Here is an 18,029-nt window from a genome sequence, read left to right as displayed (position 1 = left end):
GTTAGTGGCAACGAGGGAGACTGTGGTTGGAGTCCCCTCGCTGTGTCTCTAAAAGAACCAAGATGAACAAGTCATGGCTCTCAGAGGACTTTTCTTCCCCTGGGTCAGCCAGGGGACGGGAAAGGCACGCGTATTTTTGAGAGTGCTTCATGCAAAGCATCTTTTTCTTTGTCAAAAGGGGGGGTCAACCGATGCCAGTCAAGTGGGGTGTGTGTGGCCCAGTTAGTGGCAACGAGGGAGACTGTGGTTGGAGTCCCCTCGCTGTGTCTCTAAAAGAACCAAGATGAACAAGTCATGGCTCTCAGAGGACTTTTCTTCCCCTGGGTCAGCCAGGGGACGGGAAAGGCACGCGTATTTTTGAGAGTGCTTCATGCAAAGCATCTTTTTCTTTGTCAAAAGGGGGGGTCAACCGATGCCAGTCAAGTGGGGTGTGTGTGGCCCAGTTAGTGGCAACGAGGGAGACTGTGGTTGGAGTCCCCTCGCTGTGTCTCTAAAAGAACCAAGATGAACAAGTCATGGCTCTCAGAGGACTTTTCTTCCCCTGGGTCAGCCAGGGGACGGGAAAGGCACGCGTATTTTTGAGAGTGCTTCATGCAAAGCATCTTTTTCTTTGTCAAAAGGGGGGGTCAACCGATGCCAGTCAAGTGGGGTGTGTGTGGCCCAGTTAGTGTCAACGAGGGAGACTGTGGTTGGAGTCCCCTCGCTGTGTCTCTAAAAGAACCAAGATGAACAAGTCATGGCTCTCAGAGGACTTTTCTTCCCCTGGGTCAGCCAGGGGACGGGAAAGGCACGCGTATTTTTGAGAGTGCTTCATGCAAAGCATCTTTTTCTTTTTCAAAAGGGGGCTCAACCGATGCCAGTCAAGTGGGGTGTGTGTGGCCCAGTTAGTGGCAACGAGGGAGACTGTGGTTGGAGTCCCCTCGCTGTGTCTCTAAAAGAACCAAGATGAACAAGTCATGGCTCTCAGAGGACTTTTCTTCCCCTGGGTCAGCCAGGGGACGGGAAAGGCACGCGTATTTTTGAGAGTGCTTCATGCAAAGCATCTTTTTCTTTTTCAAAAGGGGGCTCAACCGATGCCAGTCAAGTGGGGTGTGTGTGGCCCAGTTAGTGGCAACGAGGGAGACTGTGGTTGGAGTCCCCTCGCTGTGTCTCTAAAAGAACCAAGATGAACAAGTCATGGCTCTCAGAGGACTTTTCTTCCCCTGGGTCAGCCAGGGGACGGGAAAGGCACGCGTATTTTTGAGAGTGCTTCATGCAAAGCATCTTTTTCTTTTTCAAAAGGGGGCTCAACCGATGCCAGTCAAGTGGGGTGTGTGTGGCCCAGTTAGTGGCAACGAGGGAGACTGTGGTTGGAGTCCCCTCGCTGTGTCTCTAAAAGAACCAAGATGAACAAGTCATGGCTCTCAGAGGACTTTTCTTCCCCTGGGTCAGCCAGGGGACGGGAAAGGCACGCGTATTTTTGAGAGTGCTTCATGCAAAGCATCTTTTTCTTTGTCAAAAGGGGGGGTCAACCGATGCCAGTCAAGTGGGGTGTGTGTGGCCCAGTTAGTGGCAACGAGGGAGACTGTGGTTGGAGTCCCCTCGCTGTGTCTCTAAAAGAACCAAGATGAACAAGTCATGGCTCTCAGAGGACTTTTCTTCCCCTGGGTCAGCCAGGGGACGGGAAAGGCACGCGTATTTTTGAGAGTGCTTCATGCAAAGCATCTTTTTCTTTTTCAAAAGGGGGCTCAACCGATGCCAGTCAAGTGGGGTGTGTGTGGCCCAGTTAGTGGCAACGAGGGAGACTGTGGTTGGAGTCCCCTCGCTGTGTCTCTAAAAGAACCAAGATGAACAAGTCATGGCTCTCAGAGGACTTTTCTTCCCCTGGGTCAGCCAGGGGACGGGAAAGGCACGCGTATTTTTGAGAGTGCTTCATGCAAAGCATCTTTTTCTTTTTCAAAAGGGGGCTCAACCGATGCCAGTCAAGTGGGGTGTGTGTGGCCCAGTTAGTGGCAACGAGGGAGACTGTGGTTGGAGTCCCCTCGCTGTGTTTTACATGCTTTTAGAAGGGCATGAAATGGCTTGGAGGTTGACTTTCATCATATGCAAACTGTTGGCTACCAAAATGCTGCCTTTCCAACAACTGTGGTTATAGGCAATGAGGAACATACTGATGAAGATGAGACGCAGATACCCGATTGGGATGACAACTTAAATATTCGGTCAGGGCAAGAAGAAACTCGGTCTGAGGGGTAGGGGAGTGCAAACACAACAATTGATGATTAAGTTCTAGATCACACCTACTGTCAACCCACAGTCAGACACTCGAGGAGGTCAACAGAGGCGGTGGAGGAGGATGCAACCGACGTCGAAGTAACCTGGCGCCTTCCTGGACACAGTCGGAGCACTGGTAGCACGTCTACAACTGCATCCTCAGCCACCACTCTGCCTCTGAGCATTATTCGGGGTGGATCAACAGGTCGCATGGCCTCTAAGCCTTGCCTAGCCAGGTCCTTTTTTGACATAGAAAAAGATCGCCCAAATTATGTGATCTGTAAAATTTGTCATGGTTCTCTTAGTAGAGGTCAAAACCTCAGCAGTTTGACAACTTCTTCCATGAATCGTCACATGAATAAATATCATATGGCCCGATGGGAAGCTCACCGTGCTGCAATGCGGCCTAGCGGAGCGAACCATCCACCGCCTGCCCCTTCCAGTGCATCCGCGCGCTCGTCATCTTCTAGGACTGTGGGGACAGCTGTCACACCTGTTTTTCCACCCACAACTTCCACCACTGTAACCGCAACAGGCAGTTTGCTTGGTAGGTCGTCAGTTGGTTTGGAAGGGGAAACAAGTGAGTGTGTACAGCTCTCTCAGACATCGATAGCACCAACTTTGGATGAAGGCAACATCATGTCTCCGCCTGCACTTTCCTCACAAAGCTGCATTTTTCCAGGGACACCCGACTCAACACCGTCTACACACAGCAGCCAGATCTCTGTCCCTCAGATGTGGTCAAATAAAAGGCCACTTCCTGCGACCCATGACAAAGCGAAGAGGTTGACTCTATCCCTCTGTAAGCTGTTGACTACAGAAATGCTGCCTTTCCGCCTAGTGGACACACAGGATTTTAGAGACCTTATGTCTGTCGCTGTGCCCCAGTACCAGATGCCTAGTCGCCACTACTTCTCTAAGAAAGGTGTGCCCGCGCTACACCAGCATGTCGCACACAACATCACCGCTTCCTTGAGAAACTCTGTGTGTGAACGGGTGCATTTCACCACCGATACTTGGACCAGTAAGCATGGACAGGGACGTTACATGTCGCTGACTGGCCACTGGGTAACTATGGTGATAGATGGTGAAGGGTCTGCTGCACAAGTCTTGCCGTCCCCACGACTTGTGTGTCAATCCTCTGTCTGTCCAAGTTCCGCCACTGCTTCTGCATCCTCCACCTCATCTGGGTCCTCCACCTCCGCCCCAAGCCTGCCTGGTCAGGCCACCAGCGTTCTCACTGCGCAGAAGGAATCACGCACCCCTCATTACTATGCTGGTAGCAGAGCGCAACGGCATCAGGCGGTCTTTAGCTTGACATGTCTTTGAAATAGGAGTCACACAGCGACTGAGTTGTGGGCAGCTCTGGAGACTGATTTTGATAAATGGTTGTCTCCACTCAACCTGCAGCCTGGTAAGGCCGTGTGCGACAATGCTGCAAACCTGGGTGCGGCCCTTCGCCTGGGCAAGGTGACACACGTGCCTTGTATGGCTCACGTGTTTAACCTTGTTGTCCAGCAATTTTTAACACACTATCCCGGCCTAGATGGCCTTCTGACCAGGGCACGGAAACTGTCTGCAGTGCTCACTTCCGCCGTTCAACCGCCGCACCTGAGCGACTTGCATCGCTCCAGAAGTCTTTCGGCCTGCCGGTTCATCGCCTGAAATGCGATGTGGCGACACGCTGGAATTCAACTCTCCACATGTTACAGCGACTGTGGCAGCACCGGCGAGCCCTGGTGCAATACGTCATGATGTATAGCCTGGGCCAACGAGATGCAGAAGTGGGGCAGATCACCCTGATGGAGTGATCTCAGATCAAGGACCTATGCACCCTTCTGCACAGTTTCGACATGGCGACGAATATGTTTAGCGCTGACAATGCCATTATCAGCATGACGATTACAGTCATTTACATGCTGGAGCACACGCTAAACACTATTCGTAGTCAGGGGGTGGGACAACAGGAAGGGGAGGAACTACAGGAGGATTCATATGCGCAAGACACAACAACATCACCAAGGTCCAGACGTTCATCATCACCAACGCGGCAGGCATGGGACCATGGGGGACAGGGATCAACAAGGGCGCATGGTAGCAGGTGAGATGTTGAGGAAGGTGCAGGAGGACATGAAGATATGGAGGACGAACTGTCCATGGACATGGAAGACTCAGCAGATGAGGGGGACCTTGGTCAAATTTCAGTTGAAAGAGGTTGGGGGGAGATGACAGAGGAAGAAAGAACGGTTAGCACCTCTATGCCACAAACACAGCGTGGACTTGGTGCGCATGGCTGCGCAAGACACATGAGTGCCTTCTTGTTGCACTACCTCCAACATGACCCTCGTATTGTCAAAATTAGAAGTGATGATGACTACTGGCTTGCCACACTATTAGATCCCCGGGACAAGTCCAAATTTTGTGACATAATTCCACCCATAGAAAGGGACGCACGTATGCAGGAGTATCAGCAGAAGCTGTTACTCGATCTTAGCTCGGCTTTTCCACCAAACAACCGTGCAGGTGAAGGGAGTGATTCTCCCAGTTGTAACTTGACAAACATGGGACGGCCTCGTCATCTTCAACAGTCTACCCGTACCAGTAGGACCGTATCTGGTGCTGGTAACAGCAATTTTATGGAATCTTTTCATAATTTTTTTAGACCCTCCTTTGCAAGGCCACCAGAGACAACAAGTCTGACACATAGTCAACGGATGGAGAGGATGATACAGGAGTATCTCCAAATGAACATCGATGCAATGACTTTGCAAATGGAGCCTTGCTCCTTTTGTGCTTCAAATCTAGAAAAATGTCAAGAGCTCTCCAGTTACGCCTCGAAGATTTTGTCGTGTCCAGCTGCCAGCGTTGTCTCTGAACGTGTCTTCAGTGCTGCTGGGTGTGTGCTGACAGATAAGCGCACGCGTCTGTCCAGTGACAATGTGGACAGACTGACGTTCATCAAAATGAACAAGTCATGGATCCAGAAGGAATTTACTACCCCTGTGTCATCCTGGGGAGAGTAAATGCTTGTGGATTTGGAATGTGCTTGATGCAAATCAAAACATCCTGTTTGCAACTAGGGCACAAGTGCTGCCACTGATAAGGTGTCTGTGTGGGGCCCAATTTTTGGAAAAAAAGGGAGACTCCGCTTGGAGTAACCCTTGCTTGCTGTGTTTTTTAAAAATGATACAAGATGAACAGATCTGAAGGCAAGATGAAGCCAACATCATGTCTCCGCCTGCACTTTTCTCACAAACCTGCATTTTTCCAGGGACACCCTACTCAACACCGTCTACAGACAGCAGCCAGATCTCTGTCCCTCAGATGTGGTCAAATAAAAGGCCACTTACTGCGACCCATGACAAAGCTAAGTGGTTGACTCTATCCCTCTGTAAGCTGTTGGCTACCGAAATGCTGCCTTTACGCGTAGTGGACACACAGGATTTTACAGACCTTATGTCTGTCGCTGTGCCCCAGTACCAGATGCCCAATCACCACTGCTTCTCCAAGAAAAGCATGCCCGCGCTACACCGGCATGTCGCACACAACATCACCACTTCCTTGAGAAAATCTGTGTGCGACAGGGTGCATTTCAACACAGATACTTGGACCAGTAAGCATAGACAGGGTCATTACATGTCACTGACTGGGCACTGGCAAACTATGGTGAGAGATGGAGAAGGGTCTGCTGTACAAGTCTTGCCGTCCCCACGAGTTGTTTCAATCCTTGTTCTGTATGTAGAAGTTAATACACTGCTTCTGCCTCTTCAACCTCGTGTGGGTCCTCTACCTTTGCGCAAACCCTGTGTGGTCAGGCCACCCTTCCTTGCAACTGCGCACAAGGACTACCACACACCTCCTTACTATGCTGGCAGCAGAGCTCAATGCCATCAGGCGGTCAAAGTTTTACTTTGAAATGTATGGGAAATGTGAGTCACACCGCTATTACAGAGAATAGTAGTCAGGCAGGGTCAAAACATTAATTGAGGAACAGGAACAGAATGGGACGGCCAGGACTTAATCAGAAAACAAGCAGAGGTGAAATGCGTATCGGCCAACAAGGTACATAAACAGCAAGCAGGAAAAGTAGTCAGGTAACAAGCACACAAAATCATAAAACTGAACTGGGGGTAAAATTAACCAGAGGTTCATAGCTATGTCTGGCAGTGGTCTGCAGACAGGATGGGCATAAAAAAGGGTGTGGTGTCTTCCCATTGGTTGTAGCTGAATGATGGTATTTCATCTGTGAGATACCCACCAGCTACATTCAGCCAGAGATTCTGCATCTGTCAAGGTAATGCAGCCCAGTGGGTGAGCATAACCTGCGTCCACCTGCGCCGCTGGCATCGACTACTCTCCCATCATCAGCACTATTCATGAAAGGAACACGTTGTCACCTGGCGACCGGAGTACAAATTGACGGAGCGGACTCCGTTGGTGACTTAACAGCCGTGTGCGGCAATGATGCAAACCTGGCTGCGGGCCATCCTCAGGGCAATGTGACACACGTGCCTTTTATGGCTCACGTGTTGATCCGAATTCTCCAGCAATTTTTAAAACACCATCACGGCCTACATGGCCTTGTGCAGCGGGCACGCTCGCTATGTGCTCACTTCCATCGTGCGCACACAGCAGCTCAACAACTTTCATCACTCCGGAAGTCTTAGGGTCTGGCAGTTAAACGCCGGAAATGCGATGTTCCGACACGCAGGAATTGGAATCTGCACATGTTGCAGCGTGTGTGGCAGCACCGCAGAGCCCTGCTGAAATACGGTAAGACATATAGCCTGGGATAAGTTGATCCAGAGGTGGTGCAGATCACGCTGCTGGAGTGGTGTCAGATCAAGGACCTATGCACCCTGCTACACAGTTTTGAAATGTCGACGAAGATGTTTAGCACTGGCAATGTCATTCTCAGCGTGACAATTCTGGTCATCTACATGATGGAGCACACTGTAATTATTATTCGGAGTCAGGTGTTGGGACAAGAGGAAGGGGAGGAAGTACAGGAGGAGTCATATGCGGAAGGGATAACAAGATCTACGAGGTCCAGATGGTCAGCGGCACCTATGCGGCAGTCATGGTGAGGGAGAGGGATTAACAAGGGCGCATAGTATCAGCAAAAAGTGTTGATGAAAGTGCAGGAGCCCATGAAGAAATGGAGGACGAACTGGCGATGGGCATGGAAGACTCAGCAGATGAGTGAGAGCTTGCTCACATTTCGGTTGTGCGAGGTTGTGGGTAGAGGGCAGAGGAAGGATGCACGATTCTCACCTCTCTGCCACCAACACACCAAGGACTTGGTCCTCCTGGATGCACAAGACACATGAGCGCCTTCTTGCTGCACTACCTACATGACCCTCGGATTGTATGAATTTGAAGTAATCCTGAATACTGGGTTGCCACACTGTTAGATCCCCGGTACAAGACAAAATTTGGCGAACTAATTCCTGCCATAGAAATAGACGCACGTATACAGGAGTATCTGCAGAATGTGGTACGCAATCTTAGATCTACTTTTCCACTAAACACCAGTGCTGCACAGAGTGAATCTCAACACTTTGTCATGGATAGGAGGAAATGGTCTTTTACTTGTCCACATCGGAGGGACCGAGGGATGGCTGCTGTGCTGAGATGGCGTTGAGTACGGTGTCCCTGCACAGTTGCACTTTTGGTCATATCCCAAAATGAGTTGAAAAAGGACAGATGCTGTTGGAAAGGGGAACAGGTGTGTTGGAAAGGGGAAAAAAATTTTGGTCCGTGGATTTGGTGGTTAAACAACTGTAACATTTGCTGAAGAAACAACATCTGTTACAGTGGGACTGGCAGATTTGGATAAAGTGGTATATAATCTGTGACCGCTATATAACAAAAATTAATAAGAAAAGAAAGATAAAGGTATATATCACCTTCAGCAGTCAGTGTCCACCGTGCTCCCAGTTGGAAAAGGAGAGGTTGGCAACTTGAAGGTTTGGTGGAGGATACAGAGCTGTGTGGCTATGAAACTAATAGTAGCCTGAACCGAGTTAGACGCCATTCGGATCTGGAGACTGTGAGCCCTGTTAGCGTCACAGGGTCCACATGCCCACCCAGCCCAGGAACTCCCTGTTAACAACACAGGGGCCATTGAGTACGCTGACCGTGTGCGTAGGGGCCACACCTGTGGACAGCAGGCGCATCAGCAGCAGCAGGCCTGTTAATGCCACTCGGCTGCACAAGCAGGACTGTTAGGACAGGAGCTGGTCTTAACCGTTCTGCGTTACCAACTGTGGTGGTGGCCTGCATCCACCACCCTATCCCTGCCTACCTCTGGCCTAAAGCCGCAATGGGTTCAACACATGGAGGTGTGCTCTTTCGGAGCATAATAGAAGACTGCGCACCTCCTTGTTGGCTCCAGCCCCTTTTATAACCTGGGTCCGCCCCAAACCAGGGTGAACCACAATGCACCTCCTGGAGACAAAAGCAGAGTGACACGTCATGAGTGGCATAACTAGCGTCCTATTTGGAAACGCAACTTCAATGATGACCTCATGGCTGCCATGACCCAAACACCTCACCAGTCATCGTCTGACCATCAATAATGCGGTGACAAGTCATAGGTGTGGGCCTCTGCAAGCCATTTGGGAGGACACCTGATGCCCTGTGGTCTATATGGGACCCCCACATCAGGGCCAGGGCCAAAGAGTTCATTACCGGACCTAGTCTCTGATGCAGGAAGTGCCTGAGCATGCTCAGTAGCATGAAATACAGTCTCTGAAAAAAGACTATCAGCTTTAGCATGGTGTCTAGGCACAAAACAGGACTTAGACCCGGCACAGAATGCAAGCACCTGTGCAAAGAGGCTTTTCACACTTAGTGTGGGAGCATGCGCTGTATCCCGAAATGAAGACTTAGCGTCAGGAATGGCACAGTCAGGCTGAGCATACTCACTAGGCGAAACACTGTAATTATGCTGCAGCTGGGGTACATCGGCACACGCATGCGCACTAGCTGCCTCTCCACACTTAGACGTGGAGGGGAAATTTGTCTTGGAGATGCTGTCTATGAACAGAAGGAAAAGCTAAAGGAAGCCTGACTTTCTATCCCTCCGAATTATGAAATGCAGCAATGAATTCCATGAGTTTGCTATAACATTAGCGTAGCTAAATGTGCATGAGGGTGTGATGTAGAGGTGCTAGAAATAGCTTGTCACCAGTGGGGCACTAATGGAATACAACAGCCAGTTCTATGATGCCACAAAATGGCAGTATTTTGTGCTATCATTATAGCTTATTAAAAACAGAGCACGAGGTTGTCATGCAGAGGTGCTGCACATAGATTTGCAGTAGTGTGAATAGACAAAAGTACAATAGCCACGTTTAGGATACAACTAGGTACAGTGAGTGTTTGCTAGTATAATGGCTGAGTTTAAAAAAGTTTGAGTGTGCAATGCAGGCAGACGTGCTGCAAATAACGTTCCAATACTGTGAATTGACAAAAGTACAATAGCCACGTTTAGGATACAACTAGGTACAGTGAGTGTTTGCTAGTATAATGGCTGAGTTTAAAAAAGTTTGAGTGTGCAATGCAGGCAGACGTGCTGCAAATAACGTTCCAATACTGTGAATTGACAAAAGTACAATAGCCACGTTTAGGATACAACTAGGTACACTGAGTGTTTGCTACTATAAATGGCTGAGTTTAAAAAAGTTTGAGTGTGCAATGCAGGCAGACGTGCTGCAAATAACGTTCCAATACTGTGAATTGACAAAAGTACAATAGCCACGTTTAGGATACAACTAGGTACACTGAGTGTTTGCTAGTATAATGGCTGAGTTTAAAAAAGTTAGAGTGTGCAATGCAGGCAGACGTGCTGCAAATATCGTTCCAATACTGTGAATAGACAAAAGTACAATAGCCACGTTTAGGATACAACTAGGTACACTGAGTGTTTGCTACTATAAATGGCTGAGTTTAAAAAAGTTAGAGTGTGCAATGCAGGCAGACGTGCTGCAAATATCGTTCCAATACTGTGAATAGACAAAAGTACAATAGCCACGTTTAGGATACAACTAGGTACACTGAGTGTTTGCTACTATAAATGGCTGAGTTTAAAAAAGTTTGAGTGTGCAATGCAGGCAGACGTGCTGCAAATAACGTTCCAATACTGTGAATTGACAAAAGTACAATAGCCACGTTTAGGATACAACTAGGTACACTGAGTGTTTGCTACTATAAATGGCTGAGTTTAAAAAAGTTTGAGTGTGCAATGCAGGCAGACGTGCTGCAAATAACGTTCCAATACTGTGAATTGACAAAAGTACAATAGCCACGTTTAGGATACAACTAGGTACACTGAGTGTTTGCTAGTATAATGGCTGAGTTTAAAAAAGTTAGAGTGTGCAATGCAGGCAGACGTGCTGCAAATATCGTTCCAATACTGTGAATAGACAAAAGTACAATAGCCACGTTTAGGATACAACTAGGTACACTGAGTGTTTGCTACTATAAATGGCTGAGTTTAAAAAAGTTTGAGTGTGCAATGCAGGCAGACGTGCTGCAAATAACGTTCCAATACTGTGAATTGACAAAAGTACAATAGCCACGTTTAGGATACAACTAGGTACACTGAGTGTTTGCTAGTATAATGGCTGAGTTTAAAAAAGTTAGAGTGTGCAATGCAGGCAGACGTGCTGCAAATAACGTTCCAATACTGTGAATAGACAAAAGTACAATAGCCACGTTTAGGATACAACTAGGTACACTGAGTGTTTGCTACTATAAATGGCTGAGTTTAAAAAAGTTTGAGTGTGCAATGCAGGCAGACGTGCTGCAAATAACGTTCCAATACTGTGAATTGACAAAAGTACAATAGCCACGTTTAGGATACAACTAGGTACAGTGAGTGTTTGCTAGTATAATGGCTGAGTTTAAAAAAGTTAGAGTGTGCAATGCAGGCAGACGTGCTGCAAATATCGTTCCAATACTGTGAATAGACAAAAGTACAATAGCCACGTTTAGGATACAACTAGGTACACTGAGTGTTTGCTACTATAAATGGCTGAGTTTAAAAAAGTTTGAGTGTGCAATGCAGGCAGACGTGCTGCAAATAACGTTCCAATACTGTGAATTGACAAAAGTACAATAGCCACGTTTAGGATACAACTAGGTACACTGAGTGTTTGCTAGTATAATGGCTGAGTTTAAAAAAGTTAGAGTGTGCAATGCAGGCAGACGTGCTGCAAATAACGTTCCAATACTGTGAATAGACAAAAGTACAATAGCCACGTTTAGGATACAACTAGGTACACTGAGTGTTTGCTACTATAAATGGCTGAGTTTAAAAAAGTTTGAGTGTGCAATGCAGGCAGACGTGCTGCAAATAACGTTCCAATACTGTGAATTGACAAAAGTACAATAGCCACGTTTAGGATACAACTAGGTACAGTGAGTGTTTGCTAGTATAATGGCTGAGTTTAAAAAAGTTAGAGTGTGCAATGCAGGCAGACGTGCTGCAAATATCGTTCCAATACTGTGAATAGACAAAAGTAAAATAGCCACGTTTAGGATACAACTAGGTACACTGAGTGTTTGCTAGTATAATGGCTGAGTTTAAAAAAGTTAGAGTGTGCAATGCAGGCAGACGTGCTGCAAATAACGTTCCAATACTGTGAATAGACAAAAGTACAATAGCCACGTTTAGGATACAACTAGGTACACTGAGTGTTTGCTACTATAAATGGCTGAGTTTAAAAAAGTTTGAGTGTGCAATGCAGGCAGACGTGCTGCAAATAACGTTCCAATACTGTGAATTGACAAAAGTACAATAGCCACGTTTAGGATACAACTAGGTACACTGAGTGTTTGCTACTATAAATGGCTGAGTTTAAAAAAGTTTGAGTGTGCAATGCAGGCAGACGTGCTGCAAATAACGTTCCAATACTGTGAATTGACAAAAGTACAATAGCCACGTTTAGGATACAACTAGGTACACTGAGTGTTTGCTAGTATAATGGCTGAGTTTAAAAAAGTTAGAGTGTGCAATGCAGGCAGACGTGCTGCAAATATCGTTCCAATACTGTGAATAGACAAAAGTACAATAGCCACGTTTAGGATACAACTAGGTACACTGAGTGTTTGCTACTATAAATGGCTGAGTTTAAAAAAGTTTGAGTGTGCAATGCAGGCAGACGTGCTGCAAATAACGTTCCAATACTGTGAATTGACAAAAGTACAATAGCCACGTTTAGGATACAACTAGGTACACTGAGTGTTTGCTAGTATAATGGCTGAGTTTAAAAAAGTTAGAGTGTGCAATGCAGGCAGACGTGCTGCAAATAACGTTCCAATACTGTGAATAGACAAAAGTACAATAGCCACGTTTAGGATACAACTAGGTACACTGAGTGTTTGCTACTATAAATGGCTGAGTTTAAAAAAGTTTGAGTGTGCAATGCAGGCAGACGTGCTGCAAATAACGTTCCAATACTGTGAATTGACAAAAGTACAATAGCCACGTTTAGGATACAACTAGGTACAGTGAGTGTTTGCTAGTATAATGGCTTAGTTAAAATGAGTTTGAGTGTGCAATGCAGGCAGACGCGCTATGCAAATGTCTTTGCACTAGTGGGACTATAGCAAAGTCCAATAGCCACGTATAGGATGCCACTAGGTACACTGAGTGTTTGCTAGTATAATGGCTTGGTTTTAATGAGTTGGAGTGTGCAATGCAGGCAGACGCGCTCTGCAAATGTCTTTGCACTAGTGGGACTATAGCAAAGTCCAATAGCCACGTATAGGATGCCACTAGGTACACTGAGTGTTTGCTAGTATAATGGCTTGGTTAGAATGAGTTGTAGTGTGCAATGCAGGCAGATGTGCTCTGCTAATGTCTTTGCACTAGTGGGACTATAGCAAAGTCCAATAGCCACGTATAGGATGCCACTAGGTACACTGAGTGTTTGCTAGTATAATGGCTGAGTTTAAAAAAGTTAGAGTGTGCAATGCAGGCAGACGTGCTGCAAATATCGTTCCAATACTGTGAATAGACAAAAGTACAATAGCCACGTTTAGGATACAACTAGGTACACTGAGTGTTTGCTACTATAAATGGCTGAGTTTAAAAAAGTTTGAGTGTGCAATGCAGGCAGACGTGCTGCAAATAACGTTCCAATACTGTGAATTGACAAAAGTACAATAGCCACGTTTAGGATACAACTAGGTACACTGAGTGTTTGCTAGTATAATGGCTGAGTTTAAAAAAGTTAGAGTGTGCAATGCAGGCAGACGTGCTGCAAATAACGTTCCAATACTGTGAATAGACAAAAGTACAATAGCCACGTTTAGGATACAACTAGGTACACTGAGTGTTTGCTACTATAAATGGCTGAGTTTAAAAAAGTTTGAGTGTGCAATGCAGGCAGACGTGCTGCAAATAACGTTCCAATACTGTGAATTGACAAAAGTACAATAGCCACGTTTAGGATACAACTAGGTACAGTGAGTGTTTGCTAGTATAATGGCTGAGTTTAAAAAAGTTTGAGTGTGCAATGCAGGCAGACGTGCTGCAAATAACGTTCCAATACTGTGAATTGACAAAAGTACAATAGCCACGTTTAGGATACAACTAGGTACAGTGAGTGTTTGCTAGTATAATGGCTGAGTTTAAAAAAGTTTGAGTGTGCAATGCAGGCAGACGTGCTGCAAATAACGTTCCAATACTGTGAATTGACAAAAGTACAATAGCCACGTTTAGGATACAACTAGGTACAGTGAGTGTTTGCTAGTATAATGGCTGAGTTTAAAAAAGTTAGAGTGTGCAATGCAGGCAGACGTGCTGCAAATAACGTTCCAATACTGTGAATAGACAAAAGTACAATAGCCACGTTTAGGATACAACTAGGTACACTGAGTGTTTGCTACTATAAATGGCTGAGTTTAAAAAAGTTTGAGTGTGCAATGCAGGCAGACGTGCTGCAAATAACGTTCCAATACTGTGAATTGACAAAAGTACAATAGCCACGTTTAGGATACAACTAGGTACACTGAGTGTTTGCTACTATAAATGGCTGAGTTTAAAAAAGTTTGAGTGTGCAATGCAGGCAGACGTGCTGCAAATAACGTTCCAATACTGTGAATTGACAAAAGTACAATAGCCACGTTTAGGATACAACTAGGTACACTGAGTGTTTGCTAGTATAATGGCTGAGTTTAAAAAAGTTAGAGTGTGCAATGCAGGCAGACGTGCTGCAAATATCGTTCCAATACTGTGAATAGACAAAAGTACAATAGCCACGTTTAGGATACAACTAGGTACACTGAGTGTTTGCTACTATAAATGGCTGAGTTTAAAAAAGTTAGAGTGTGCAATGCAGGCAGACGTGCTGCAAATATCGTTCCAATACTGTGAATAGACAAAAGTACAATAGCCACGTTTAGGATACAACTAGGTACACTGAGTGTTTGCTAGTATAATGGCTTAGTAACAATGAGTTGTAGTGTGCAATGCAGGCAGACGTGCTCTGCAAATGTCTTTGCACTAGTGGGACTATAGCAAAGTCCAATAGCCACGTTTAGGATGCCACTAGGTACACTGAGTGTTTGCTAGTAAAATTGCTTAGTTTAAAAAAGTTGGAGTGTGCAATGCAGGCAGATGTGCTCTGCTAATATCTTTGCACTAGTGGGACTATAGCAAAGTCCAATAGCCACGTATAGGATGCCACTAGGTACACTGAGTGTTTGCTAGTATAATGGCTTAGTTAAAATGAGTTTGAGTGTGCAATGCAGGCAGACGCGCTATGCAAATGTCTTTGCACTAGTGGGACTATAGCAAAGTCCAATAGCCACGTATAGGATGCCACTAGGTACACTGAGTGTTTGCTAGTATAATGGCTTGGTTTTAATGAGTTGGAGTGTGCAATGCAGGCAGACGCGCTCTGCAAATGTCTTTGCACTAGTGGGACTATAGCAAAGTCCAATAGCCACGTATAGGATGCCACTAGGTACACTGAGTGTTTGCTAGTATAATGGCTTGGTTAGAATGAGTTGTAGTGTGCAATGCAGGCAGATGTGCTCTGCTAATGTCTTTGCACTAGTGGGACTATAGCAAAGTCCAATAGCCACGTATAGGATGCCACTAGGTACACTGAGTGTTTGCTAGTATAATGGCTGAGTTTAAAAAAGTTAGAGTGTGCAATGCAGGCAGACGTGCTGCAAATATCGTTCCAATACTGTGAATAGACAAAAGTACAATAGCCACGTTTAGGATACAACTAGGTACACTGAGTGTTTGCTACTATAAATGGCTGAGTTTAAAAAAGTTTGAGTGTGCAATGCAGGCAGACGTGCTGCAAATAACGTTCCAATACTGTGAATTGACAAAAGTACAATAGCCACGTTTAGGATACAACTAGGTACACTGAGTGTTTGCTACTATAAATGGCTGAGTTTAAAAAAGTTAGAGTGTGCAATGCAGGCAGACGTGCTGCAAATATCGTTCCAATACTGTGAATAGACAAAAGTACAATAGCCACGTTTAGGATACAACTAGGTACACTGAGTGTTTGCTAGTATAATGGCTTAGTAACAATGAGTTGTAGTGTGCAATGCAGGCAGACGTGCTCTGCAAATGTCTTTGCACTAGTGGGACTATAGCAAAGTCCAATAGCCACGTTTAGGATGCCACTAGGTACACTGAGTGTTTGCTAGTAAAATTGCTTAGTTTAAAAAAGTTGGAGTGTGCAATGCAGGCAGATGTGCTCTGCTAATATCTTTGCACTAGTGGGACTATAGCAAAGTCCAATAGCCACGTATAGGATGCCACTAGGTACACTGAGTGTTTGCTAGTATAATGGCTTAGTTAAAATGAGTTTGAGTGTGCAATGCAGGCAGACGCGCTATGCAAATGTCTTTGCACTAGTGGGACTATAGCAAAGTCCAATAGCCACGTATAGGATGCCACTAGGTACACTGAGTGTTTGCTAGTATAATGGCTTGGTTTTAATGAGTTGGAGTGTGCAATGCAGGCAGACGCGCTCTGCAAATGTCTTTGCACTAGTGGGACTATAGCAAAGTCCAATAGCCACGTATAGGATGCCACTAGGTACACTGAGTGTTTGCTAGTATAATGGCTTGGTTAGAATGAGTTGTAGTGTGCAATGCAGGCAGATGTGCTCTGCTAATGTCTTTGCACTAGTGGGACTATAGCAAAGTCCAATAGCCACGTATAGGATGCCACTAGGTACACTGAGTGTTTGCTAGTATAATGGCTTAGTTAAAATGAGTTTGAGTGTGCAATGCAGGCAGACGCGCTATGCAAATGTCTTTGCACTAGTGGGACTATAGCAAAGTCCAATAGCCACGTATAGGATGCCACTAGGTACACTGAGTGTTTGCTAGTATAATGGCTTGGTTAGAATGAGTTGTAGTGTGCAATGCAGGCAGATGTGCTCTGCTAATGTCTTTGCACTAGTGGGACTATAGCAAAGTCCAATAGCCACGTATAGGATGCCACTAGGTACACTGAGTGTTTGCTAGTATAATGGCTTAGTTAAAATGAGTTTGAGTGTGCAATGCCGGCAGACGCGCTATGCAAATGTCTTTGCACTAGTGGGACTATAGCAAAGTCCAATAGCCACGTATAGGATGCCACTAGGTACACTGAGTGTTTGCTAGTATAATGGCTTGGTTTTAATGAGTTGGAGTGTGCAATGCAGGCAGACGCGCTCTGCAAATGTCTTTGCACTAGTGGGACTATAGCAAAGTCCAATAGCCACGTATAGGATGCCACTAGGTACACTGAGTGTTTGCTAGTATAATGGCTTGGTTAGAATGAGTTGTAGTGTGCAATGCAGGCAGACGCGCTCTGCAAATGTCTTTGCACTAGTGGGACTATAGCAAAGTCCAATAGCCACGTATAGGATGCCACTAGGTACACTGAGTGTTTGCTAGTATAATGGCTTGGTTAGAATGAGTTGTAGTGTGCAATGCAGGCAGACGCGCTCTGCAAATGTCTTTGCACTAGTGGGACTATAGCAAAGTCCAATAGCCACGTATAGGATGCCACTAGGTACACTGAGTGTTTGCTAGTATAATGGCTTAGTTATCAGTTGGAGTGTGCAGAGGACAAGAGGGTACAGTGGCAGGATTGTGGTGCTCTGGGTAGAGGAATGGAAGCCTGCCTTTCTATTCCCTCCTAATGGTGAAATGCAGGTAGGAAATCCCTGACCTGGGCTACACAGACGCTGTTGCTGTTTGCAGGACCTGTCACCTATGGCTCTCTGACCCTGCCGGTTGGAGCCCTTAAAAGGACTGCTATAAAGTGCTCTCCCTAAGCTGTCTAACGCTGTGTATGCAGCGCATACAGCTGTATCGGCTATAGGACTCAGGAAGACGGAGCTGCGACAGTGATGTCTGACACCAAAGACGCAGAAGGCAGATAATGGCGTCCGTGAAGAAAATGTCCGGTTTTATAATGCAGGGACATGTGACATGCAGATCCTATCACACATGCCGTTGCTTCTCTGGCTCAAAGTCCACTTAGCTGTGTGTGTGTCTGGGATTGGCTGACATGCTGGCCCGCCCCACAAGACGCGCGCGCTTAGGGAAGGAAGACAAGAAAAAAAAAAAAAAAAAATGGCGATCGCCATTATAGAAACAGCAGTGATCTGAAGGCGCTGTTCACGCACACTATACACTGAAATGTGATAATAGTTTGATTCACAGAGTGACTTACACTATTACAGCAGAAACCAAGCTATGATTTAGCTGTTTTTTGGCTGCTAGAACCGTTCTCGAAC

The 18,029-nt window shown here is 46.0% G+C and overlaps 1 protein-coding gene across 1 annotated transcript in view; it reads right to left on the bottom strand.

Moving 5' to 3' along the window:
• Positions 1 to 18,029, bottom strand: part of LOC142289879 (platelet-activating factor acetylhydrolase 2, cytoplasmic-like) — a 241,623-nt gene that overhangs the window by 51,606 nt on the left and 171,988 nt on the right.

Source organism: Anomaloglossus baeobatrachus, chromosome 2, assembly GCF_048569485.1.
Source record: "Anomaloglossus baeobatrachus isolate aAnoBae1 chromosome 2, aAnoBae1.hap1, whole genome shotgun sequence".
Classification (NCBI taxonomy): Eukaryota; Metazoa; Chordata; class Amphibia; order Anura; family Aromobatidae; genus Anomaloglossus; species Anomaloglossus baeobatrachus.
This window is presented reverse-complemented; position numbering and strand designations above follow the sequence as displayed.